A 28,000-nucleotide genomic window follows, 5' to 3' on the forward strand; every position below is an offset into this window, starting at 1 on the left:
ACCACCACTTACCACACTCCCCAAAACACACCACTCATTCCTGGCCCCAAAACTCCACCAATGACCATCACTACACCCAAGTTCCTGGCACCCATCAAAGCAACCCCATATATGTGGAAACTATACCTCATTTTACCCAACTAACCTTATATGCACCAGAATCCTCCGAGAAATACGTGTTCATTAAAAACATGGCTGAAGAACTCAAGAAGTTAACAAGCCGAGTTCAAGGTGTTGAAGGTGACAGAGGAATAAAAGGTTTGAACTATGAAGATCTGTGCATATAGCCGGATGTCGAAGTAGAAGAGGGGTACAAACCTCCCAAGTTCAAAATGTTCGATGGTATAAGTGATCCCAGGGTTCATCTAAGGACGTATTGTGACAAGCTTGTCGGGGTTAGGAAAGATGAAAAGATCCGGATGAAGCTCTTTATGAAGAACCTTACTAGGGATGCTTTATCTTGGTATATCAGCCAAAATCCCAAGAAATGGTCCAATTAGGTAAGCATGGCATCAGATTTCATGGACCGGTTCAAGTTCAACACAGAGAATGTACCGGATGTCTTCTACATTCAAAATCTTTAGAAGAAACCTACTGATACTTTTCACAAATATTCTACTCATTGGAGGTCGGAAGCGGCCAAGGTCAGGCCCTCTTTGGACGAAGAACAGATGAATAAATTCTTCGTCAGGGTACAGATCCACAATATAATGAGAGGTTGATAGTTATCGAAAATCACAAATTCTCTGACATCATCAAGCTTGGAGAAAGAATCGAAAAAGGAATCAAGAGTGGGATGGTAACGAATTTTGAGGCACTGCAAGCCACGAATAAGGCACTACAATCAGGGGGCATATCGAAGAAGAGAGATGTTGGGGAAGTAATAGTGGCCTAGGGCCCAAAATCACTACTTACCTATCAAACACCTCCACCCACATACCAAATACCTCTACCCATATATCAAACACCTCCACCCACATATCAAATACCTCTACCCACATACCAAGCATCACCGCCTACATATCAACCTTCATCTCCTAGATATTCCCAACTAGCCACTGTCCTTCACACCTATAACTCCAACCATCCCACTTACAATCACCACCAGCTCACCAAAATTATCCAAGACCAAGACCCAGCTTCGACCGCAAGCCACCCAAACAATACACCACCATTGCTGAGCCCATCGACCAACTGTATGAAAGGTTGAAAGCCATAGGTTACGTCACTCATGTTCGCTGTGTCATTAGAAAATCCATCCTAATGGGTCAATCTAAACAAAACTTGTGCATACCATTCCGGTATGAAAGGGCACACCACTACTGAGTGCCGAACATTGAAGGATAATATCCAGACGTGAATTGACAACAAGGTCATACAAGTAAAAGAAGCCATACCTAATGTCCGCAACAATCCCCTCCCTGATCATAGAGGTGATGATGTACATGTGATAGAGACAAATGAAGAATGGAACCCCGAGGGGTCGATTAGGATTATTCGAGAAGGCGATGACTTTATGGTTGCAGTCACACTTACTCCTATTGTGGTTTAGACTCAGGCACCAATCGAGGTTGAGGTAACTACATCAGTTCCATTCAAGGTGGAAGTGGCTCCGCCCGCAGCCACCTCCGCTCCATTTGAAGTAGAGGTGGTCACACCATTTATTGTGACAGTATCAACCACACCCCCATTCAACTCAAAGGCAATACCCTACTATTATGTCACCGATTCTCGTTGAAAAGGGAAGGCCAAAGTAGAGGAATCTGACGCTGCATAAGGAATGACTAGAACTGGAAGAGTCTATACACCTGAACACCTGGGAGATTTAAGTAAGGAGGCCACTACTAAGCAGCCTATCATTGAGATCGAGCCCGATGACTTGTGGAGGAAAGCACAGGCAAAGGAGTACTCTGTTGTTGACCATCTTAACAAAGTCCCTGCTTAGATATCTATCCTATCACTATTGCAGAATTCAGAGGCATACAAGAACGCTTTGATGAAAGTAGTGAGCGAGGATTATGTACCCAATAACATCACTGGTAGAGAGATGGCCAACATGGTTGGCCAAGTGCTATAGAGCCATAAGATTATCTTCCACGAAGATAAGCTACCACTAGAGGGTTTGAATCACAATCGAGCATTGGATATTACTGTGCAATTTGAAGACAAGTTCATTGCCAGGGTCCTAGTTGATGGAGGTTCGAGCCTAAATATTTGTCCATTGGACACTTTGAAGAGGTTGGACAAAGGTTTCCACGAAATATGGGTAGGAAGCATGAATGTGAAGGCTTTCAATGGGTCCCATAGGGCCACGATCAGGGAAATCAACCTTTGCTTGCAGATGGGGCCAACTTGGTTCGATGTTGAATTCCAAGTGCTTGACATACCAGCCTCATATAATCTTCTGTTGGGCCGGCCATGGATCCATGCTACTAGAGCCGTGCCTTCCACACTACATCAAGGTGTGAAGTTTGAATGGAACCGCCAGGACGTAATCATTCACGGAGATGGAAGTAACCCCATCTACACTAGTCAAACCATCCCGGCCATTGGACATAGAAGAAAGCTAGGAGGGGAAACCTATCATCACATCGAACGGGTCAATGCCGTCGAGAAAGGTAAGTGGTGGAGTAACAAAATAGCAAGCATACTAGCATGGTCCGGATATGAACACGACAAAGTATTGGGAAAGAACCTCCAAGGCATCACCAAACCAATACAGCTGAAAAATCATGGTACCACCTTTGGGCTCGGATACTAGTATACATGGAAAGAGTAAAATTATTGGTCGCCTCCATGGCGCGGACCGTATTACCCTCTTAAGCAACCAGTGCTACGTTTGGAACAAGATTTTCATCAGGCTGACACAATATGGGGAACTGCAGAGGAAGAAGCACTAGCTGGGTTGAAGAATTTGTTCTTGGAGGATGAGGACATGGATTGCGGTGCCATAATTGAGGAGGAGGAGGAAGAAGGCCTCACTATTTAGACTGTGGCGAAGGGAGCTGTTCTCAAGAACTGGACCGCCACACCATCCCGAGCCCGCCGAGTCCTGGGTAGCTTGGCAGAAATTACTTCTATAGTCGTTCTAGGCATTTAAAATTTCCCGTAGTTTCATTTTAAGCTTTACTTGTTTCAAAATAAATGCTCGATTCATTGAGCCGTGCTTTGTCTGGACAATATTTCAAGTTTTAATCAAATGCATTTGCTCTTTATTATTCACTACTATCTTTACACTCTTTATTTCTATAGCGTTATTATTACTTTTCCTGATGAACTAGTGACTATGACATGTAATAGGCAACGTAACATAAGAATATTGATTCAGAGGAAGAAGATGAGATACCCGAGGAAATCGTCAGGGAGGTTGAAAATTTTGAAAATAAGCCTAAGTCCAATCTAGACGAGACCGAAGCAGTAAATTTGGGAGACGCCGAGACCATTAGGGAGGCCCGCATCAGCATTCACTTGTCACCAACAGAGAAGGAAGATTACATTCGTTTCCTAAAAGAATATGAGGACATTTTCGCATGGTCATATGATGACATGACCGATTTGAGCATTTCCGTAGTTTCTCACAAGGTGCCTACTAATCCCATGTGTCTGATAGTAAAACAAAAACTCAGAAAGTTCAAACGAGACATGAGCCTGAAAATAAAGGAGGAAGTTACCAAGAAGATTAAAGCCAAAGTTCTCAGGGTGGTTGAGTACCCAACCTGGTTAGCTAACATTGTGTTAGTTCCAAAGAAGGATGGGAGGGTCAAAGTATGTGTTGACTATTGGGATTTAAACAGAGCAAGTCCCAAGGACGACTTCCCACTGCCAAATATACACATCCTGATCGATAATTGCGCCAAGCATGAACTCCAATCCTTTGTAGATTGCTTTGCGGGTTATCACCAGATTTGGATGGATGAAGAAGATGCAGAGAAGACAACTTTCATCATACCTGGAGTGTGTACTGTTACAAGATAATGTTGTTCAGTTTGAAGAATGCTGGGGCCAATTACATGAGGCCATGACAACTATCTTCCATGATATGATACACAAAGAAATAGATGTGTATGTGGACAATGTCATTATCAAATCCAAGAGGGCCGCTGATTACATAGCAAACTTGAGGAAGTTCTTCGACAGGCTAAGGAGGTACAATTTGTAATTGAACCCCGCAAAGTGTGCCTTCGGGGTTCCCGCAGGAAAGTTATTGGGATTCATTGTCAGTCGTTGAGGGATCGAACTGGATCAGTCTAAAGTCAAAGCTATTCAGGAGTTACCACCACCTAAGAGCAAAAAGAACGTAATGAGCTTCGTAGGACGGCTCAACTACATTAGTCGATTCATAGCACAATCCACATTCATATGTGAACACATCTTCAAGATACTAAGAAGGGATGCCGAAACAAGTTGGACCGAGGATTGTCAAAAAGCTTTTGACAAGATCAAGGAATACATGTCCATACCACCAGTTCTGGTCCTGCCAGAACCATGGCGACCTTTGCTACTTTATCTATCTGTATTGGATGGAGCCTTCGGATGTGTTTTGGGACAACATGACGAGACAACAAGAAAGGAGAAGGCCATATATTACTTGAGTAAGAAGTTCACACCTTATGAAGCATGGTATTCTCTACTTGAATGCACTTGTTGTGCTTTGACCTGGACAACCCAGAAATTGAGGCATTACTTCTGTGCCTACAATACATACCTCATATATAGGATGGATCCTTTGAAGTATATATTCCAGAAACCCATGACGACTGGGAAGTTGGCTAAGTGGCAGATATTACTAAGTGAATTTGATATCGTTTATGTAACTTGAAAGGCGGTCAAGGGACAAGCACTAGCAGATCACCTTACTGAAATTCCAGTGGGAGGAGAATATGAACCCTTGAATACGTATTTTCCTGATGAAGAAGTATCATTCGTAGGAGAGGACATTACCGAACATATGACGGTTGGAGGAAGTTCTTTAACGCAGCTGCAAATTTCAGAAGAGTGGGAATTAGAGCAGTTTTGGTATCAGAAATGGGTCAGCATTATCCGGTATCTACTAAACTCAGATTTCCGTGCACCAACAACATGGAAGAATCTGAAGCCTGCATACTAGGGCTCAACATGGCAGTCGACATGAACGTTCAGGAGTTGCTGGTGATCGGTGACTCAGATTTGCTTGTGCACTATGTACAAAGAGAGTGGGACACCAAGAATTTTAAGATATTGCCATATCTGCACCGTGTGCAGGAATTGAGAAAGAGGTTCGCAAAGATAGAATTCCAACATATGCCCAGAATTCAGAATGAGTTTGCCGACGCATTGGCCACTTTGTCATCCATGATACAACATCTAGATGAGAACTATATTGACCCCATTCCGGTGAGGATCCATAATCAGCCGACATATTATGCTTATGTCAAGGAAGAAGCAAATGGAAAGCCTTGGTTCCATAACATCAAATAGTCCTTATCAAAAGGGGAATACCCGGAGCATGCAAATCACACTCAGAAACGCACGCTCCGGAGATTGTCGAATCACTTCTTCCACAATAGAGGAAACTTGTATAGATGAACCCCTGATTTGGGTTTACTAAGATGTGTTGATGCAAAGGAAGCTTCTAAGCTACTCGAGGATGTGCATGCTGGGACCTATGGTCCACATATGAATAGTTTCGTTTTGGCTAAGAAGATACTCAAGTCAGGTTACTTTTGGATGACCACGGAGGCGGATTGCATTCAGTATGTCCACAAATGCTTTCAATGTCAAGTGCATGTCGATATGATAAAGGTGCCACCAAAATGAGCTCAATGCAACAAGCTCACCTTGGCCATTCGCCGCTTGGGGAATGGATGTTATTGGTCCGATTGAGCCCACTGCCTCAAACGGACATAGATTTATTCTGGTAGCCATCAATTACTTCACGAAATGGGTAGAAGTTGCATCTTACAATGCTGTAACCAAGAAAGTCATTGTAGAATTTGTCAAGGATCGTATTGTCTGCCGATTTAGAGTTCCCAAGTTCATTATTACCGACAACGCCGCCAATCTCAACAGTGATTTGATGAAAGCTATGTGTGAAACTTTCAAAATCAAGCACAAGAATTCCAGAGCCTACAGACCTTAGATGAATGGAGCCATAGAAGCAGCTAACAAAAACATTAAGAAGATACTAAGGAAAATGGTAGAGAACCACAAACAGTGGCATGAGAAATTACCCTTTGCTCTGTTGGGGTACCACACCATGATTCGTACATCACCCGGGGCAACGCCCTATATGCTGGTTTATGGTACCAAGGTTGCCATCCCAACCGAGGTAGAGATTCCTTCTTTAAGAATTATACAGGAAGCTGAACTCAGCAATGCGGAGTGGATAAGGAGTCGCTATGAAAAATTGGCCCTTATTGATAGAAAGAGGATGAACGTAGTATGTTACGACCAACTTTATCAGAATAGAATGTCCAAAGCTTTCAACAAAAGGATCAAACCAAGACAGTTTGCACCAGGGCAGCTGGTATTAAAGAAACTCTTCCCGCATCAGGATGAAGCCAAAGGGAAATTCTATCCCAACTAGCAAGGTCCGTACATGGTTCATTGGGTACTAACTGGAGGAGCATTCATACTTGCAGAAATGTATGGAGAAATCTGGCCAAAACCAATCAATTCAGACGCAATCAAGAGATACAATGCTTAGATTATGTACATTTTTCTTTTTTGATGTAATTGAACTACGCTTAACCTGATTCTCGTTTAAGAAGGGATACGTAGGCATCCTTATGGGTTCGGTCATATCATGATAAAATTATCATTTCCCCCCAAGATCAGAAACTGGGGCAGAATTTTGAGGAGGACCCTCAAAATTCCGGAGCAAGTTTAGCCAACGCCATCGCATGTCAGACGATCAGGAGTCGGTTAAGAAACTGAGAGAAGGATTCGCAAAAATCCAAAGAAGTTTCAGCAAGGCCTATCATCCACCAACGGTCAAAAAATCATCCATCAAACTAGGGAAGAAGTTTGCGGAGGACCCTCAAAATTCCATAAGAGAGATGCAATGTCTTTGAGATGTGTCACAATAACTAGTTCTTCTAAATATATCAATATATTTCTGAAGTAACGCTATTCTTATTATAATTACATATTATAGAAAGCTCTATTTCCGTATCAGTCAGGTGTTAACTAGGGGAACTCGAAAAAGGCTTCTAGGATAAAGCAAAGTAAGGCCAGCGGACAGAAGCACGAACCAACCTCCCCCACAAAACGTACAACTTTTCTTTGAACGCAAGTACATTTGACGTAACGATAGTATTCGCAAAACATGTGTACACAAAGATAATTCACTATCAATCGGATCGTCAGACATCGAATACATCTCCAGCTAAGAAACATACTACTCTTATTTGCCACTTGCTCTTTGCATGGGACTAAGCCCTGTCCCGCAGATTTGTATGAGTCTAATCCTTGACTCCATATTTGCATGAGTCTAATCCCTACCTCCTATTTGCTTGAGGCTAATCCTTGCCTCCATACCTGCATGAGGCTAATCCTTGCCTCCATATTTGCATGAGGCTAATCCCTGCCTCCTTATTTGTATGAGGCTAATCCTTGCCTCCACACCTATATGAGGCTAATCCCTGCCTCACTGTTTGCATGAGGCTAATCCCTGCTTCCCTTTTTGCATGAGTCTAATCCCTGACTCTATACTTGCATGAGGCTAATCCCTACCTCCCTGCTTGCATGAGGCTTATCCCTGCCTCCCTATTTGCATGAGGCTAATCCTTGCCTACATACCTGCATGAGGCTAATCCCTGCCTCCCTGTTTGCATGAGTCTAATCTTTGCCTCCATACCTACATGAGGCTAATCCTTGCATCCATATTTGCATGAGGCTAATCCCTGGCTCCCTATTTGCATGAGGCTAATCCCTGCCTTCCTATTTGCATGAGGCTAATCCCTGCCTCCATACCTGAATGAGGCTAATCCTTGCCTCCATATTTGCATGAGGCTAATCCCTGCCTCCTTATTTGTATGAGGCTAATCCTTGCCTCCACACCTGTATGAGGCTAATCACTGCCTCACTGTTTGCATGAGGCTAATCCCTGCTTCCCTTTTTGCATGAGTCTAATCCCTGACTCCATACTTGCATGAGGCTAATTCCTGCCTCCCTGCTTGCATGAGGCTAATCCCTGCCTCCCTATTTGCATGAGGCTAATCCTTGCCTCCATACCTGCATGAGGCTAATCCCTTCCTCCGTGTTTGCATGAGTCTAATCTTTAACTCCATACTTGCATGAGGTTAATCCCTGCCTCCCTACTTGCATGAGGCTAATCCTTTCCTCCATACCTGCATGAGGCTAATCCCTGAGTCCCTACTTGCATGAGTCTAATCCCCGACTCCACATTTGCATGAGGCTAATCCTTGTCTCTCCATTTGCATGAGTCTAATCCCTGACTCCACATTTGCATGAGGCTAATCCTTGCCTCCCTGCTTGCATGAGGCTTATCCCTGCCTCCCTATTTGCATGAGGCTAATCCTTGCCTACATACCTGCATGAGGCTAATCCCTGCCTCCCTGTTTGCATGAGTCTAATCTTTGCCTCCATACCTACATGAGGCTAATCCTTGCATCCATATTTGCATGAGGCTAATCCCTGGCTCCCTATTTGCATGAGGCTAATCCCTGCCTTCCTATTTGCATGAGGCTAATCCCTGCCTCCATACCTGAATGAGGCTAATCCTTGCCTCCATATTTGCATGAGGCTAATCCCTGCCTCCTTATTTGTATGAGGCTAATCCTTGCCTCCACACCTGTATGAGGCTAATCACTGCCTCACTGTTTGCATGAGGCTAATCCCTGCTTCCCTTTTTGCATGAGTCTAATCCCTGACTCCATACTTGCATGAGGCTAATTCCTGCCTCCCTGCTTGCATGAGGCTAATCCCTGCCTCCCTATTTGCATGAGGCTAATCCTTGCCTCCATACCTGCATGAGGCTAATCCCTTCCTCCGTGTTTGCATGAGTCTAATCTTTAACTCCATACTTGCATGAGGTTAATCCCTGCCTCCCTACTTGCATGAGGCTAATCCTTTCCTCCATACCTGCATGAGGCTAATCCCTGAGTCCCTACTTGCATGAGTCTAATCCCCGACTCCACATTTGCATGAGGCTAATCCTTGTCTCTCCATTTGCATGAGTCTAATCCCTGACTCCACATTTGCATGAGGCTAATCCTTGCCTCCCTGCTTGCATGAGGCTTATCCCTGCCTCCCTATTTGCATGAGGCTAATCCTTGCCTACATACCTGCATGAGGCTAATCCCTGCCTCCCTGTTTGCATGAGTCTAATCTTTGCCTCCATACCTACATGAGGCTAATCCTTGCATCCATATTTGCATGAGGCTAATCCCTGGCTCCCTATTTGCATGAGGCTAATCCCTGCCTTCCTATTTGCATGAGGCTAATCCCTGCCTCCATACCTGAATGAGGCTAATCCTTGCCTCCATATTTGCATGAGGCTAATCCCTGCCTCCTTATTTGTATGAGGCTAATCCTTGCCTCCACACCTGTATGAGGCTAATCACTGCCTCACTGTTTGCATGAGGCTAATCCCTGCTTCCCTTTTTGCATGAGTCTAATCCCTGACTCCATACTTGCATGAGGCTAATTCCTGCCTCCCTGCTTGCATGAGGCTAATCCCTGCCTCCCTATTTGCATGAGGCTAATCCTTGCCTCCATACCTGCATGAGGCTAATCCCTTCCTCCGTGTTTGCATGAGTCTAATCTTTAACTCCATACTTGCATGAGGTTAATCCCTGCCTCCCTACTTGCATGAGGCTAATCCTTTCCTCCATACCTGCATGAGGCTAATCCCTGAGTCCCTACTTGCATGAGTCTAATCCCCGACTCCACATTTGCATGAGGCTAATCCTTGTCTCCCCATTTGCATGAGTCTAATCCCTGACTCCACATTTGCATGAGGCTAATCCTTGCCTCCCCACTTACATGAGGCTAATCCCTGCGTCCCTACTTGTTTGAGGCTAATCCCTGCCTCCCTATTTGCATGAGTCTAATCCCTGTCTCCCTACTTGCATGAGTCTAATCCTTGACTCCATACCTGCATGTGGCTAATCCCTGCCTCCCAATCTGCATGAGGCTAATCCTTACCTCCACATTTTCATGGGACTAAGTATTGTCCCTTTTTGCACAGATATTGCTCTATTTTACTACCTCTTTGTTTTCCAATCAGGCTAAGCTCTGCCTTCCATTTCACAAGACTAAGCATTGTCTTGATAACATCATGACTACTGCGTATCATGAGTTTAAATATCTCCAATCTATCCGAAGTCATCATAGTCTAAAGGCATCATCCTCATAGCCGGAAGACGCTATGCCATGGCCTGAGGATATATCAAATTTGCCTATCATTATTCAAAGGTGTCATGGTTCGGAGGCACCATCTTCATGGCCCGAAAACATCATTCCATGGCCTGTGAATTCCTCACTAAATAATTCATGGCCCGGGACGTCATCTTTAACCGTCCAAAGACAACCGTAATGCTCCAAAGGGAATTTGCATCATGTTTAGTTTTACGCAAATACATGTTTGTAGCATCTTTTATCTGTAGGTAACCAGTAGGCAACCACTATGTAGAAGGAGCGATCTCGCTCTAGTTTCCTCTAACCGTCCGAGCTTTAACCGCTCACCGTAGCCGCTTCCGCATCGCGTGTCCGTTCTTGCAGTAATTTCATCGGCATATTCCGCAGATGAATCCAAAACTACACATGACCTAATTCCTATAAAACCAGGGATATGTAGGCAACTCGAAGACCAGAGTCTGACCTGCGTCCTTCAAAACATCCCGCCCGGTCAAAAATTGGCCATCATTTCCTTACCCGAAAACTCTTTCATCCTTCTCGGGTAAAGAGGGAAAGCTGTTGATACCCAATTTTTTTTCTATATTTTTTATATGCATAAATACCTTCAAATAGCATATATATATATATATATATATATATATATATATATATATATATATATATATATATATATATATATATATCATGCATTTAGTTGTGTATAATTTTCCTATAATTTTAAAGATTTTAAATTGATTTATTTCCTTCCCTTTTACTCATAAATCCCCAATAATTATCCCTCAAATTATTGTTGTGGTGATTTAGTCATTTAATTTCTATATTTATGCCAAAATATGATTAAAATATTTTTTATGCATTTTTATAATTGCATTTTTGTATTTTTAAAGCTAAAATTGCATATAATTGCAATATTAGCCCTGTAAATGTATAATTATATTCATATGCATAAAATTGATCTTCTATATTTTTAAAATATTAAATATATGTTTTAAATCATTTTGGTATAGAAAATTATTTTCTATAAATTATTTATTATTTATTATAAATTATATAGGGATAAATTGGCTATTTAAAATATAGCCAGATTACATTTCAATTTTAGACTTAATTTTAACCCAAACCCAGCCCAATTTCGTATTAAATTATCTAATCCAATCCCTAAACCCTCCTGCCCTACCCAAAACTAATTAAATCATGGTCGTAGATCTGAGAGATCAATGGCTCGTATTAACTCCTTCCTTTTTTAATCCTAAACGACCCTAACCCTATCTCATTCTCCTAAATCCGCTGCCTCTGTATTCTCTCATCTCCTTTTCTCTCTCAATAACTTAACCTAACCCTATACCTTTTAACCGCCGACCTCTCTTCTCCGGTCTTCTCCGGTGATCTCCCATCAACTCCTAAGACTCCAATGGCTCATATAATGCCATGCTTGCCTTCTCTAAGGTCTTCAAGGGCCTAGGGCCATGCCGACTTGCATCTAGGGTTCGTCACTTGTCTGTTCTTGGCTACTTCAGTGTGATTTCGAGCAAAATCATGTTGTGTTTGTTATGATCCTTGGGATTCTAGACATGTTCTTTCTTATCTATGTGGATTTCTTCTGAAACCCTAATTTCTTCCTATGTCTCTTAGATATGTACAGATTTATAATGAATTGAGTTTGTTTCTTTAATGCTTTATACTGTCCTTGGAACTCTTTCACGAGAATCGTTGGTTCCAAGTGCCTTTTGTCTTCTTCCAAAATTAAGGTTTTTGGAACTTCTTCTAAAACTTTATTTAAACTGATTTTTATGTTTAAACTTCTATTTCTTGCATATTTCGACTGAATCTGTGTTTGTCATGTTTCTAATATGCTTTTACTTATGGTTTTATTGTTCAACCTGCAATTAGCATGTCTACTTCATTGTCTTCTTTACTGCATGCTATATACCCCTTAGTATCCCCTTCTAGTCTGTCTTAATGTGTCTATGTTTCCCTGATCCCTGGCATGCCCCCCCTCATGTGTAAAGTAATTGGCTATCCTAAGCTTCTTGATTCTGTATTAACTTTACAGTTCATGCTATATTTTAAAAAGCCTTGACCCCTATTTAGGGACCTTATGGTTCTGTACCTATATGTATCTATGTTTACTATGTGCCCTAAGCTTATCCCAAATCCCCATTATCACCTAAGTGGATGTGTGCACCTGTCTGACTTCATGTATTGAATTGCTGATGAACTTCTTCTAGTTCTATATTTGGTTTGATTGATTGTTGATCACTTACCCTTTTAAATTGTATTATTCAATAAATCCCTATGTGTTTTACAAAACCATTTCAAGAAAATGTCTTTACTGTTATTTTCTTACTGAAACCTTTCAAACTATGTCAAGCACTATCACCTTACTCCTAAGTCACTAGGTTCTACCCCCTCCAGTGTGTGTGCTGCCTTGAGATCCTCTTGAGAAACCTCTGAACTCTGGTACACTGAGGCTGGCCCTTCCACACTACAGTTATTCAATTTGGTTACCAAGTCTAGGTGTGAGCACTGCCCGGGATCCTTGAGATCCTTAGGGAATTTTGACGTACCTAGACAATGATATTATCTATGAAATTGGCATTTGAGGCTATTGGAGGTTTTGGGAAATCACTTGGGCCTGCTTCAGGCTCCCTATAGTAGAACTTCTTCTTTTCCTTTGTTTCATCTATTTATGTAATTCATTCATATGATCTGTAATAACTTGTAAACAAATATTGGGGTAATTAGTGAAAAGGGTGTCTAGTTACATATTTGTGGGGTAAAACGGGTAGAAACCATGCCTATAGGACTTTACATTTTTGTTATGTTTGTCTTACCATGTTGGAAATCATGTCTATAGGTCTCAAGTGGTTTCAATAATAGAAATCATGTTCATAGGTCTTAAAATCAACCTCACAAGTAGATACCATGCCTATAGGATATGATCCAATCCAACTTCTGTTATAACGGATATGCCTACCAGTTTCTAACATCAGTTTTTAAACACAATTAAATATCATTCCCATAGGGAACAACACCAGAAATTTTGCCTATAGATTTAAGCCAGTTTAGTTTAAATAAGTTAATCTAGTTCATGATTAGTTCACTTCGAAACTAGTTTAATTAGTGGTTTGTTTTCCCTAAAAATGAATTCTTAAAAACTGCTTTAATCTATCATTAGACAACATGCTTATAAGGATTCAAGAGTTTGTTTTAAAAAACTTGCCTTGTTTTACTATATAAAATGTAGTTATCAGTATTCCGCATATAGGCAAGCCTATAGGACATTTTCAAAATCTTGCAACTCTGAAACTGTTTCCGTGACTTAATGTTGTTCTGATTTAACAGGCTTAATAAATCCGTAGGCAAACTGATAGGGCCATTACTTCTGAGTTTATAAAATAAACTGCCTATCTTCTGTGTCTTTATATTCACTTAGACATCATGTCTCAGGATATTGTTTAACAAAAGACCCTTATTTATGCTTGAATTGTGCTGCTTATGTGTATTGTTTGAGGAGGTAAACTTGAGCCTCTAATTGCTCCCTTTTATCTCATGTGCTAAGGTCCTAATTGTTCTTGCATGTCGCCTTAGTATTTTTCACCTTTAAAACCTTAGGGGTATGTCTAGAACTACCTATAGGTAGAGGTCCTAAAATTCCTCCAAGACCATTAAGAAGGGATGGGTAACAGCACGCAATAAAGATCGCTGACCAACACTCGCTTTAATGACCACTATCGGGTGGGAAGGGTAGATATGGGATATGATGACTTCGCGCTAATGTCACGTGTAGCCCTTTAATGAGGAGTGTTTACCGGATATTGTGTGGGGTGATCCTACAGGCTAACCAACCTAGGACTCCTCCTTTTCCCAAAACTCCTTTTTTTGTTTAAAACTTTGTTTTATACAACTTGTTCAAAATCTTTATCTTATTTTTTGAGTTATACAACGTACTTTAATTGCAACCTATTTGATTCAACTATTTATTTTTTAATGGACTAATTCGTAAATATAAGTTCAGCCAGGACCCACAATGGTACACTAAGAGGGGTGCCTAACACCTCCCCCCAATCTCTGGTAATGCAAACTAGTCTAAGAGTTAATCGCTCTAGGTGCCCTAACGCACCATAATCCGTTAGGTGGCGAATCTTCGAATATGCAATTCCCAAAAAGGAAAGGATTTATTACCCCCCATGAATGTCGAAACCTGGACCTCTCTTACCGGAGGGAAAAAGGGGGTGCGACACGGTGTCAGTTTGTCATCGTCAGACCTCAGCCGACCTAGTTAAGCTAGAGATGTTGGATTTTGATGCTATCATGAGCATGGACTGGTTGGCAGCTTGCTATGCCATAGTTGATTATCGAGCAAAGACAACCAGATTTCATTTTTCGAGTGAGCCAGTCCTTGAATGGATAGGTAATACAGCAACACCCGGAGGTAGGTTTATTTCCAATCTGAAGGCGAGGAAAATGATCGCAAAAGAGTGCATTTATCATATTGTGTGGGTTATATATGTAGATACTGAGATACCTACACTTTAGTCTATTCCAATAGTAAAAGTGTACGTGGATATATTTCCAGATGAACTTCCATGGGTTCCTCCAGAGCGAGAGATTGATTTTGGCATCGATTTGCTTCCGGGAATTCAGCCAATATCCATCCCTCCGTATATAATGGCACCTGCTAAATTGAAGGAGTTGAAGGAGCAGTTAAAGATTTGCTGGAGAAAGGTTTTATCAGGCCCAATACCTTACCTTGGGGTGCATCGGTACTGTTCGTACGGAAGAAAGACGACTTGCTGAGGATGTGTATCGATTATAGGCAGCTGAACAAAGTAACTATTAAGAATAAATATCCACTTCCAAGGATAAATGACTTGCTTGATTAGTTGTAGGGAGCTAGATGCTTTCAAATATAGATTTGAGGTCGGGGTACCACCAAGTCAGAGTTCGGGATAAAGATATTCCCAAGATAGCCTTCAGGACCCGATATGGCCACTTTGAGTTCCTTGTCATGTCCTTCAGGTTAATGAATGCACCTGTCATATTTATGTACATGATAAATAGCCTATTCCAACCATTTTTAGATCTATTCATGATAGTATTTAATGATGATATTTTGATTTATTCACGTTCAGAGGATGAGCATGTGGACCACTTACGAGCGGTACTCCAAACCCTCTGTGATAGTAAATTGTATGCTAAGTTTTCTAAATGTGAGTTCTGGTTGAAGTCTGTAGCATTCTTGGGGCACATTGTATCCGATATAAGTATAAAGGTAGACACTCAAAAGATTGAGGCTGTGAAATCTTGTCCTAGACCTACCACTCCGATAGAGGTTCGTAGCTTTCTAGGTTTAGCAGGATACTACCGGAAGTACGTAGAGGGTTTTCTTCCCTTTCGGCACCATTAACGAAGTAAATGTAGAAAGCAACTAAGTTTTAGTGGACGGAGGCTTGCGAGAAGAGTTTCCAGGAGCTTAAGAACAGACTGACCTCAGCGCCAGTTTTAGCACTTCTAGAGGGTCCAGATGGTTATTCCATATATTGCGATGCCTCAGGTGTCGGGTTAGGATGTGTCCTATTGCAACATGGGAAAGTAATTGCGTATGCTACAAGGCAATTAAGGAAGCACGTGTGGAATTATCCGACCCACGACCTCGATTTAGCTGCAGTTGTCCATGCACCTAAGATATGGCGGCATTATTTATATGGTGTCTATATTGATGTATTTACAGATCATAAAAGTCTGCAATATATCTTCAAGAAAAAAGAGTTGAATTTGCGATAGAGGCGATGGCTTGAGTTATTAAAAGATTACGTTGTTAATATTCTCTACTATCCAGGGAAAGCTAATGTTATTGCAGATGCCTTAAGTCACTGATCCATGGGTAGCTTAACACATGTAGAGGCCGAGAAAAGACAATTAACTAGAGAAATTCATCAATTGTCTTGTTTGGGGGTTCGATTAGTATACTCTGGCAATGGTGGAGTTGTACTCCAAAATACTGCAAAATCATCTCTCATAGTTGAAGTAATGGAGAGGCAGTAAGAGGACTTAGAGTTGGTCGATTTGAGAGAGCAAGTTCCGTAGCAGAAGAGGCCATTGTTAGAGCTCAAGGGAGATGGAATTCTCAGATATAGGGGTCGCTTGTGTGTTCCAGATGTAGTAGGGCTACGAAATAGGATTATGTCAAAGGCACATTATTCGTGGTACTCCATTCACCCTGGGTCGATGAAGATGTATCATGACATTAATGATGTGTACTGGTGGAATGATATGAAGAAGAACATTGCTGAGTTTGTTGCCCAATGTCCTAGTTGCTAGCAGGTGAAGATAGAGAACCAGAAGCCCGAATGGTTAATGTAAACTATAGAGATCTCGACATGGAAATGGGAGGCGATAAACATGGACTTTATTATGGGTTTACCTCGTTCTTATCATAAGCTCAATTCCATATGGGTGATAGTCGATAGGCTCACAAAATCAGCTCATTGCTTACCAGTCAGATCTACATATACAACAAAAGATTATGCAAAGCTATATATTACGGAGATAGTATGGCTACACGGAGTACCAGTATCTAATATATTTGACCATGGGGCCCAGTTTACAGCACATTTTTGGAGGTCATTTCAGAAAGGTCTAGGGTGTCAGGTGAATCTCAGCACAACTTTTCATCCACAGACTGATGGACAAGCCCAACGCACAATTCAGATGCTCGAGGATATGTTACGAGCATGTGTTGGATTTTAAAAGAAATTGGGATGAACATCTACCTCTTATCAAGTTTGCATATAATAATAGTTACCACTCCAGTATCCAGATGTCTCCGTATGAGGCTTTGTATGGGCGTAAGTGCAAATCTCCTATAGGGTGGTTTGATGTTCGAGAATCTGGGCTACATGAGCCAGATCTGGTTCAGCAAGCCATAAAAAGTAAAGCTTATTGGGGAGTGACTGTTGACAACCCAGAGTCATCATAAGTCATATTTTGACGTGCGGCGACGAGACTTAAAGTTCATGGTTAATGATTGGGTATTCTTAAAAGTGTCACCTATGAAGGGTGTGATGAAGTTTGGCAAGAAGGGCAAGCTTAGCTCGCGGTATATTGGGCTTTATAGGTTCATTCGGAGAGTGGGCCAAGTAGCTTATGAGTTATAATTGCCCTTAAAATTGGAGTTTGTCCATCCGGATTTTCAAGTATCCAGGCTACGGAAGTGAATTGGCGATCCTACCGGATTTTGTGCCCACAGATGATGTATAGATTAAGGAGGACTTATCATACGAGGAAATTCCGTTGTTATCTTAGACTAACAAATCTGTAAGCTACGAAATAAGGAGTTAGCCTCTATGAAGTTTTTATGGACAAGCAAGAATGTGGAAGAGATGACATGGGAAGCGGAGGAAGAAATGAAGTCTAAATACCCCCACATATTTCAAACTGAAGATATGGCTCGAGATGGGATACATCGGCACAGCTCTATTCAGGCCAGTAGGTCATCAGGTAAGCTCTTATTTTTGACTTTCGGTATTTATGATTGACGGTCGTGTGAGGCCAAGTGTTGCTATTTAAAGACATTGGCCATGTGTGACATGTATAGTATATTTTCTGGCTACATACAGGTTGGTTTTAGTCATGTGCAGGGAGGAGACTCTAATAAACCTTTCCTAGAGTCTCTAATAATAAACATTCGAGGATGAATGTTTCTAAGGGGGGAAGGATGTTACATCTTGCGTTTTTTGTACGTTAAAGTTTCGTCTTCAGTTAATTGACGTAGAATCGGGGATGAGATTTTTTTGACATTATAAGAATATGCTATTTCAAACACGTGATGAGTAAATTTGTGAAGGAGAGAACGTAAGCAAATAGAAGAAAATGAGTTTCGTTGAAGTTTGGCAATTTGGAATAAAATACGGTCCAAGCTATAATACTCGGTATTTATGAACTAGTGCTATACAAGGTACTACATGACCATGATAGCAAGGTGTACAAGGTATGTTAAAAGTGAGTAGTATTTTAAGTAAGTTGAGATAATTCTTAATTATGTGGGTAATTGGTTAATTATTGGGTAATAGGATATTACCTAATTAATTTGGGATATATTGAATAAGAATTAAAATAGCATTATATGGCAGCCCCCCATTCAAATTAAGTGACTCATAATCTAGATTGAAGGTGATCAACTAAAAGTTATACACATGACACTTATGTGTAAAGACATAATGAGAAGTTTAGCATTTTTGCTTCATTTGGCCTTAAGATAATCAAGTAAGTAATCTTATCATTTTCTTCCTATTTCAAACATTGCAAAACATACGTTAGCAATTCCTACAAGGATTCATGACATCTTCAAATGAGAATTCATAAAATCTTCAAAGAGAATTCATAACATCTTCAACCAATTCGTACAAAAATTCCAACGAGATTTCTTAGCACCTTAGCAACGTGAGATTTTGCGATTCTAAGGGAGTAAGGTGCAATCTTTTCCAAGAATGTCATACGAATTTTTCCCTACTCCAGATATGTTAAGGCTAAGCTCTTCCTTCATTTTGGCATGATCTTGTAATTTGATAACGAAGCATAAAGAGAAGTTCATACTCCCGAATTTACATACATTATCCTAGTCTCTAAGTTAAGGTATTCTCTCGTATCGAAAATAAGAATTCAATGGAGTATTGTCTTCTTCCAGTCAAGTGAGAATAGGTTCTATATATATATGTATTAAATTATTTTCACTACCATTGAGCGATAATCTATGGGCAGGCCCCTATTGTGCAACCTCTAATCAGATGGTAAGTTATATACCGAGCCTATTGTGGCCGAGAACCTATGAGCGAGCCCAGTTGGCCGAGATATAGAGCCTAGTATGGCCGAGCGCCTATGAGCGAGCCTACTACATCAGAGTAGTTATACATATACCGAGCCTTAGAGGGCCGGACAACTATTTTACTTACTATATTGAGAGAGTTGAGTTAGTATCAGCAGTTGAGCATATCTTCAAAGTATCTTTGACCCCGAGTTACTTCAGTTATTATATTATCACTTCAGTTTCAGCTTTCAGTTATTTTATTTCCTTGCATACTTGGTACATTATTTCGTACTAACGTCTCTTTTTTGTGGGACATTACATTTCATGTGTGTAGGTTCAGACATGAAGACAGGTAGACCTCCTCAGTAGGTATTGCCCATGTTCAGCTTTATCGGTAAGCTCCGCATCCTTTGGAGTTGCCGGGTCTAGAAATTTTGTGTACATCTTGTGTATATACATATATAGGTTATCGGTAGGTCGGGGCCCTGTTCCGATCATAGTATATCCATCAGTAGAGGCTAGTATATATATCTTGTCAGTTAGTGTAGTATGTTGGGCTTGTAGGCCTTGTATGTATATTTTGTTGGTTTGCCAACTGTAGTAGTTATGACGACCTTGTCGACTCAGCTTTATATTGATGTTTAGTTTGTATTTGCAATTGTCTTGCAATGTGGCCCATGGCCAAAGTATGACATTATATGTTCAGACTCCCTTAGTCGCAAGTTGGTATGCAAGGATAGGTGAGGCACCGAGTACAGGTCTCATCCCCTAGGATCGGGGCGTGACACAGTGTCATTGTCCTTGTTGAATACGTTAAGTACGATGGTATTATGGTTTTCTTCAATTCGCCTTTAGGGGAGAGTAGCATATGCCATTCTTTGGTAGGATGACTACACACTTGAGAAAAGTTTAGAGTGATTTGGGATTCATAGCAGACAGTGACTAGGTCTACGGACTTAATTTGGAATATTGGCTATTATACAACGGGAGATGGGATACGACCGAAAGGAGTTTCTTGATATGAAGAAGGATACAACATGACTTTGGATTGGAATGTGTTGTCACACCTTTAGTAGATATCCATGAGGAGTGAACAGACTTGTACAACTGGTGAATGAGCACGGCTCATGATGGTTTACTGATTTTATAGAAATTGCACCCAGTGTAGCGGTGAAGGAAGAATCTTGGTGGGTTTTAGGTTTATGCAATGGTAGCTTCAAGCTAAGTGGGAGAGTCTCACCGCCTACGATTGGATTGTATGGTTATCTAATTGTGAGGTTTCTGGTGATGGACATATTGATGGTTTATTACGACCAAGGAAAGAGAACATCAGTGGAGATTTGAGCAAAGGATTTGCAGAATGTGTGCTTGTCACGACCCCAGTTCGCCCTCCACAAACTATTGTGACGGTACTTAGTCTCTACGACTGGGTAAGCCTAACAAATGCGGAAAAATAAATAATTTGCGGAAAGAAAATAATATATAACTGAGATAACAAAAGTGAAATAGGTTTTAAGATGTCTCCTGGCATATAACAGTACAAGAATCTCAACTAACACTCCAAAAATCCGAAACCCCATGAATCACAAGCTAAGAGATACATAAGAAGATCTAACTCTAGAAATGTCTAACAAAGAGGAAATAATGAAGGGCTATACTATTATAGGAAGATAGAAAGGGACTCCTCGGTCTGTGGACGTGGCAGATATACCTCAAAGTCTCTACCGAAGCGCCTCGCCTCAAGGATGATAAGACTGAGTGGAAGTACCTAGATCTGCACATGAAAAACATGCGTAGAAAGGGCATGAGTACACCACAACGGTACTCAGTAAGTGCCAAGTCTAACCTCGGTCAGGTAGTGACGAGAAAAGTCAGGGCCTTACTGAGGTTAAATGAAATACAAGGTATAACAGTGTAAAAATAAGATAGTATAATAAGTGCAACAATAAGGAGTAGCACAGAATAGAAAGACCAACATCAACTACTACAGAGGCAAAGTAAACACAGAGAGAAATACAGCTTAACACAGAAATAACAACTAGGGATCTCCCAGGATACCGTCCTGCAGTCCCAAATATAAATATCCAGTGGATCTCCCGGGATACCGTCCCGTAGTCCAACTCATAATGCGAGGGGATCTCCCAGAATACCGATCTGTAGTCCCAAATGTAAATACTCTGTACAGAGAGAATCTACTAGGTGCAGTCCCGTAGTTCCAATGTAAATGTGCAGGGGGATCTCCTAGAATACCGTTCCGTAGTCCCAAAGTAAACATACAAGGGGATCTCCCGGGATACCGTCCCGTAGACCCAAAGTAAACACACAGAAACAATAAGAAGAATACACAGATCAATTCAAATTCCATATCAAGGTAAAACAAGTATTTCTAACCTAGCATGCTGCACGTAATCTAAATAAGGCAGTTTGAGCTAGTAAAGCAATTAAGTCAATTAGACATGCTTTCCTAAGCTAACAACAGGCTGAAATTGTAAGTAGTATAAACAGGAAAAGAAACATACTTGTAATTACTTAATGAAAAGCAGGATTTTCAACAATTAGCACAAGTACGAACTCGTCACCTTACGTACAAGGCATTTCAAGTATCAATAATACCAAATCCTAAGGGGAGTTCGCCCACGCAAGGTTAGGCAAACCACTTACCTCGAACCGGCTCCAAATCAACCTGAAACCACGTTCTTGCCATGAGTACTCGACTCCAAATGGTCCAAATTTGTTCAATTCAATTTGCATAATGTAAATAACACTTCAAGTAACTGATTCTACAAACAAATTCTAAGCTAATACGCGTAATTAGGTAAAATGACCAAAACACCCCTCGGGCCCACGTCTCGTAATCGGGTAAAATTTACATTTTCTGAATCCTCATACACTCAGGAGTCTAACCATACCAAAATTATCCAAATCCAATGTCAAATCCCCAATCAAAACTTGAATTTTTGGTCTAAGAACTTCGACCCAATTTTCATACAAATTCCAAAATTAAATGATTAAGTCATATTTGGATTAATGGGTTACAAACAAAAAGAAGTTAAGAATTGTTACCCAATTGATATCTCTGAAAATCCCTCAAAACCTCGCTCAAATCCGAGCTCCCAAGCTCTAGTTTTCACAAAAATGGGTAAAACCCTCGATTTTGAACTTAAACATTCTGCCCAGGTATTTCCTTTTTTCGTGAACGCAGAAGGACCCTCAAGTTCGCGAAGCACAACTTTTCTTGGCCCAACATTCCTTCATCGCGAACCCGATGCCCTGGTCATAAACGCGGTGCACAATCTCCTCCTCCTATGCGAACGCAGGAACACCATCGCGAATTCGTAGGTATAAGACCTCCCAGCTTCGCAAACGCAGGAGAAGCTTCGCGAACGCGAAGCATTTTGTCACACCCCAAACTAGGGGAGGCAGGACTAGCACTCGATACTTTATTCGATCGAGTTAGCCACTAAACATACTAGCTAATTAAACTGGGGGCCCAACAGATTGGGCAGCACAACATCTGAAATACTAAGCCTGGACCATTAAGGTCATGATCTGAATAACAATAAGCCATATAAACAAAGGTAGACGAGCCAAAATAATAAAGTACTAGCTGGCCGATGAGGCCGCGATTGGAGACATACATGTCTACACACATATATATACATGCCAAGCCTATGGGCTGGAGACTGAAAGCTTCAAAAAGAAACCCAGAATATTGTATCCACAATAGCCTCTAAGAGTGTCATAAGCACTGTCGGGACAAGGCCCCAACTATACTCAAATTGTACAACAAAAGTAACCATCCTATGAAAGCTCCAGGAAGAGGTGGATCTTACCAACTAACAATTGAACCCCGAAATCCTAGCGAAGAGGTCGATTAGAGTCCCTACCTGGACCTGCACGCACGGAACAAAAATGTAGTGTCCCTAGGCAACGGGACATCAGTACGAAGAAAAATGTACTGGTATGTAAGGCAGAAAGTAGAATCATACATCATTGATGTATAAAAAAGTAATAGAGATACCACCTGACACTGAAACTCTAATAGCCTCCATGGCCGACATCCGACCTCATAGTAATCAAATATGCATGGTATGCTCGTGTAATCGTATGTCATGAATACATATATATTGATGCAAATGCATGACATACCCAACCAAATTCTAGCAATGGCGGTCTCTCCCGGTAGCTAACCGATATCATATTGCCAACATATGGCCATCTGTACAATATATATAGTTTTTCAGGCAAATAGGCCCCTTACCTCCGATTATATCTCGAAGTCCATACATAATATGTCATGTATGATATGAACTTTGAATAAACATAATAGGCCATAACAAGAACTTAGCCAATCTTGGCTCATTGGTACTCTTATTCTTATAATCTCATAATCACCTTCGTATCACATACAATTGTCTCGTGGAGCCTTATATGTTTTTTTTAATAAGCTTAAAAACTTTACTCGACTTTTAGAAAGATAACTTAACTCTGAAGATGTTCATAAAAAGTTTAAGGTGCTTCACTTAGTCCTTATACGTGATTTCTTGATATTTAGCAAAAGAATGTATTTCAAAAATCAAGTGTTTTAGTAGTTTAAACATAAAAATTATATTTGAGATTTTTGGAAATCGACGTGTCACTTTAGAGATTTTAAAGTACACTTTATCAAGGAAGAAGGACTGATCGCAAATACTAAATGCCTTTATTTTTTTTAGTCACACACCCCAAAGATGAATAAGAATTCATATATATAGACATATAATTAAGAAAGCCGACAAAATGACATATATAGATGTCGAATATCCTATTTAACCGAATGAGTAGATTATCAACCTAATAGCATCATGAAAATACTTCAGCTAAGATCCCAATGCCTTTCACAGAAGGTCTTTCTAGCAATAGAATAGTAAAATATCACATTTGATATCTTAGGAATTTCCCAGAATTCGTGCTAAAGGGAAGGACAAATCTTAGCCTTAACATACCTTTCCAACGAACGTCTGAATGCCTGTAGTTTCTTTACGAAAGTTGTTCCTTACATCCTAAGCTTCGCAAACACTATATATATGCAGTTTATGTGCACATATAAACAATTCATAATTTAGTTTAAATCGGCAGATTTGCCATATGACCCTAACTTGACGAAACGTCCATAGAACTTTGTAAAAATGATTATAAAAGAGTCCGAAGATGATTACCTTGGCAAACCAAGTATAAAGCCTGAAGAACCAGAAAGAAAAACAAATTTCTATCTTCCAAGAATAGCTCCAAACACAGTTAATAGAAAGGGGAAATGATTGCAAAGCGTAAAGATTGCGTTTCTAGGCACGGGGGCAAACTTTAACGATAGAAATCGTTAAAAACGCACATTAATCACTCAAGAACACCATGGAACCTTCTCATCAACTTTCTCACTGTTTTGGGACTAAAATAAAATGTTTTGAGGTCTTAAAAGTCGAATTTGCCGACTTATACAACTTGTTTGACCGACCCGGTTCGCGACCCGTTTTCAGCCCGGACAGTCCGCGGTAAAATAGTCATAACTCTTTACTACGATGTCGGTTTAATGTGAAGTTTTTCTGGTTGCGAACTAGACTCGTAGAACTTCGATTCGGTAGGTTGTGGGTCCCTCAAATCTTTATATATTAGGAAAAATGGTCTGATACATTTATCCCAAAGTTTAGAAAATTTATTAGAGAAATTTACGATAACTTTTGCCGACTTTTATTTCGCAACTTCCTTGACTCCAAAACTTAACATGTGACCAGTGTGATATTATAATACCTCATAACACATTATTATTAGTATATTAGACACTCTTAGTCTTATCCCACAAGTGCAAGTTAACTTTAACCTTCCGAACGTGCGGGGTGCTACCCGAGCCATTTCTTTAACCACGAACCTTTGTTTAAGGGATTCCTTTGACCTAAAGCTTTAGTTTAGTTCCTTGATATTACCACACATTTTTAGTATTATTACCCCAATGTGATATACACAATCATATATACCTAATATAACCACACCACGTTACCCATATTACGAAAGAGAAGAGAGAAAAAAAACACATGGGGTCTCACGGTCTCCCCCCCCCCCAAGAACATTCGTCCGAGAATGGGTCAAGTCAATTCCTTGGTTTCATTTCTTTTCTGCTAATATGTTATTTGTGAGGCTATATTTGTTACATTTGCAAAGCATAAATCAAATTCTGAAAATTCCAAGTACTAGGCTTCGTATAGCTATCTTGCAATAAGAAATTTAAATTGCACTTTTAAGTCATTTAAAATCCAATTAGATTGCTGTAAAGAAGTAATTGCCAATTATTTAAATGCGACTCGCCTTAAGTCGTAAATAGGTGGGGGTACTTCTTCCTCATTTCTTCCTCAGTTTCTCAGGTCATTTCCTCGATGTTGTTATTTCGCCATAACACTTTAACGGAAGCCACTTCTTTAGTTCGAAGCTTTCTTACCTATTGATCTAAAATAGCTACTGGTACCTCTGCATAAGAGAAGTCTTCAGCAATGTGAATATCCTCAATGGGTGTAATACATGAAGGATCTCCAATGCACTTCCGCAACATAGATACATGAAACACAGGATGGACTGCTTCCCGTTCTGAAGGCAAATCAAGCTCGTACACCACCCTACCAATTCTCCGAATAATCTTATATGGTCCAATATACCTGGGGCTGAGCTTCCCCTTCTTTCTAAATCGCATGACGCCCTTCATAGGCGATACATTCAGGAAAACCCAATCTTCTACATCAAACTCTATGTCTCGTCATCGAACATCTGCATAAGACTTCTGTTGACTTTCTGTTATACGCAGCCAGTCTCTAATAAGTTTTACCTTTTCCATTGCTTGCTGGACTAAATTAGGACCTAGCAACTCTGCTTCCTCGACCTCGAACCAACCGATCAGAAACCTACACTTCCGCCCGTATAGTGCTTCGTAAGGAGCCATCTGAATACTAGCTTGGAAGCTATTATTATAAGCAAACTCAATAAGAAGTAGATGATCATCCCAACATCCATTAAAATCTAGCACGCAGGCACGTAACATATCCTCAACTGTTTGTATAGTACGCTCTGCCTGTCCATCAGTTTGTGGATGAAAAGCGGTGCTAAGATTTACCTGCGTGCCTAGACCCTTCGGAAAAGATTTCCAAAAATGTGTTGTAAATTGAGCCCATCGATCAGAGATAATAGATAATGGCACTCCGTGAAGGCGAACAATCTCTCGAATGTAAAGCTTGGCATAATCCTCGGCTGAATATGTTTTCCTGACTAGCAGGAAATGAGCAGATTTTGTAAGCCTATCAATAATTACCCAAAGAGCATCATACCTCCGTGGAGTGCGAGGAAAACCAGTGATGAAGTTCATATTTTTCATGTCCCATTTCCATAATTGAAGTTCAATATACTGAGTTAGGCCTCCAGGCCTCTGATGTTCGTCTTTAACTTGCTGGCAGTTGGGACATTGGGCTACCATCTCCGCGATATCTTTTTTCATTCCATTCCACCAATAGATCTATCGAAGGTCCCGATACATCTTTGTTGCTCTGGGGTGAACTGCATATCTATAATAATGGGCCTCCGAAAGAATCTTGGCGCAGAGCTCTCCGACAGTCGGTACACATAAGTGGCCCTGGTATCTAAGGACTCCATCTCTAGTTAGCTCAAATAAAGGTTGTCGCTGCTGTGGAATACTTTCCCTCAGTTTTATAAGCTCAGGTTCCTCGTGTTGTCGCTCTTTCACTTCAGTAACAAAAGAAGATTTTGCCGTATTCTGAACGAGAAGGCATCCACCCTCTACGTCTACCAAACACACTTGTAAACTAGCTAGTTGGCATAGATATTTAGTCATCTTGACCTTATACACTTCAACATGGCTTAGACTTGTCACGACCCAGATTTCCCACCCTCGGGAGTCGTGATAACGCCTACTAGTGAGAGCTAGGCAAGCCAACCCTTAACTACCTTTTCATTAACAAATTACTTACTTTGTTTTTCAATTACCAGCGATAACATAAAAACAGCGGAATTAAATAAATAAGCGGAAGTCAACAACTTTTATAACTCAAGACTACGTCTATTACAACTTTCAGAACCTCAATACCCAAAACCTAGTGTCACAGTGTCACAGACTATCTAAGAGTCACTACAAACAAGGCCTAAAGAAAATACAATAAACTGTTTCTGAACGAAAGAAGATGAAACAGGGAATAGAGATAGAGGGAGATGCCAGGGCCAGCGAACACCTGCAGGTCTACCTTGGGTCTCCTGGTGGACTGAAGGAAGCCCTCCAACTACTCTCCGTAAGCTGCTCCGGGATCTGCACATAGTGTAGAGTGTAGTATCAGTACAACCGACCCCATGTGCTGGTAAGTGTCTAGCCTAACCTCGGCGAAGTAGTGACGGGGCTAGGACCAGACTACCAAATAACCCTGTGCAATTTATTTATATACAACAGAAGGGAAAATACAGAAATAACCAGTAAATGTGGGAAGGGGAAACATGCTGTGGGGGAAATAACGGTTCCGAATAGAAATCATCAAGTAAGGAAAGTAACAACATAACTAGAATATCATCAAGAATCGGAAATCAACAATTTGCACGACATTACCTTTCGTGCTTTTACTATCGTCCTCACCAAATCAATTACATAATAACAATGTCACGGCATCACCCTTCATGCTTTACACACTTTCCTAACAATAGCAAACAATACACGACATCACCCTTCGTACTTTTAATCTCTTTGTCACCATATAGTAAATGATAATCAGTACGAATGGTACATCGTACGGCACGACATCACCCTTCGTGCTT

Source organism: Nicotiana tabacum, chromosome 8 (assembly GCF_000715075.1).
Source record: "Nicotiana tabacum cultivar K326 chromosome 8, ASM71507v2, whole genome shotgun sequence".
Lineage (NCBI taxonomy): Eukaryota > Viridiplantae > Streptophyta > Magnoliopsida > Solanales > Solanaceae > Nicotiana > Nicotiana tabacum.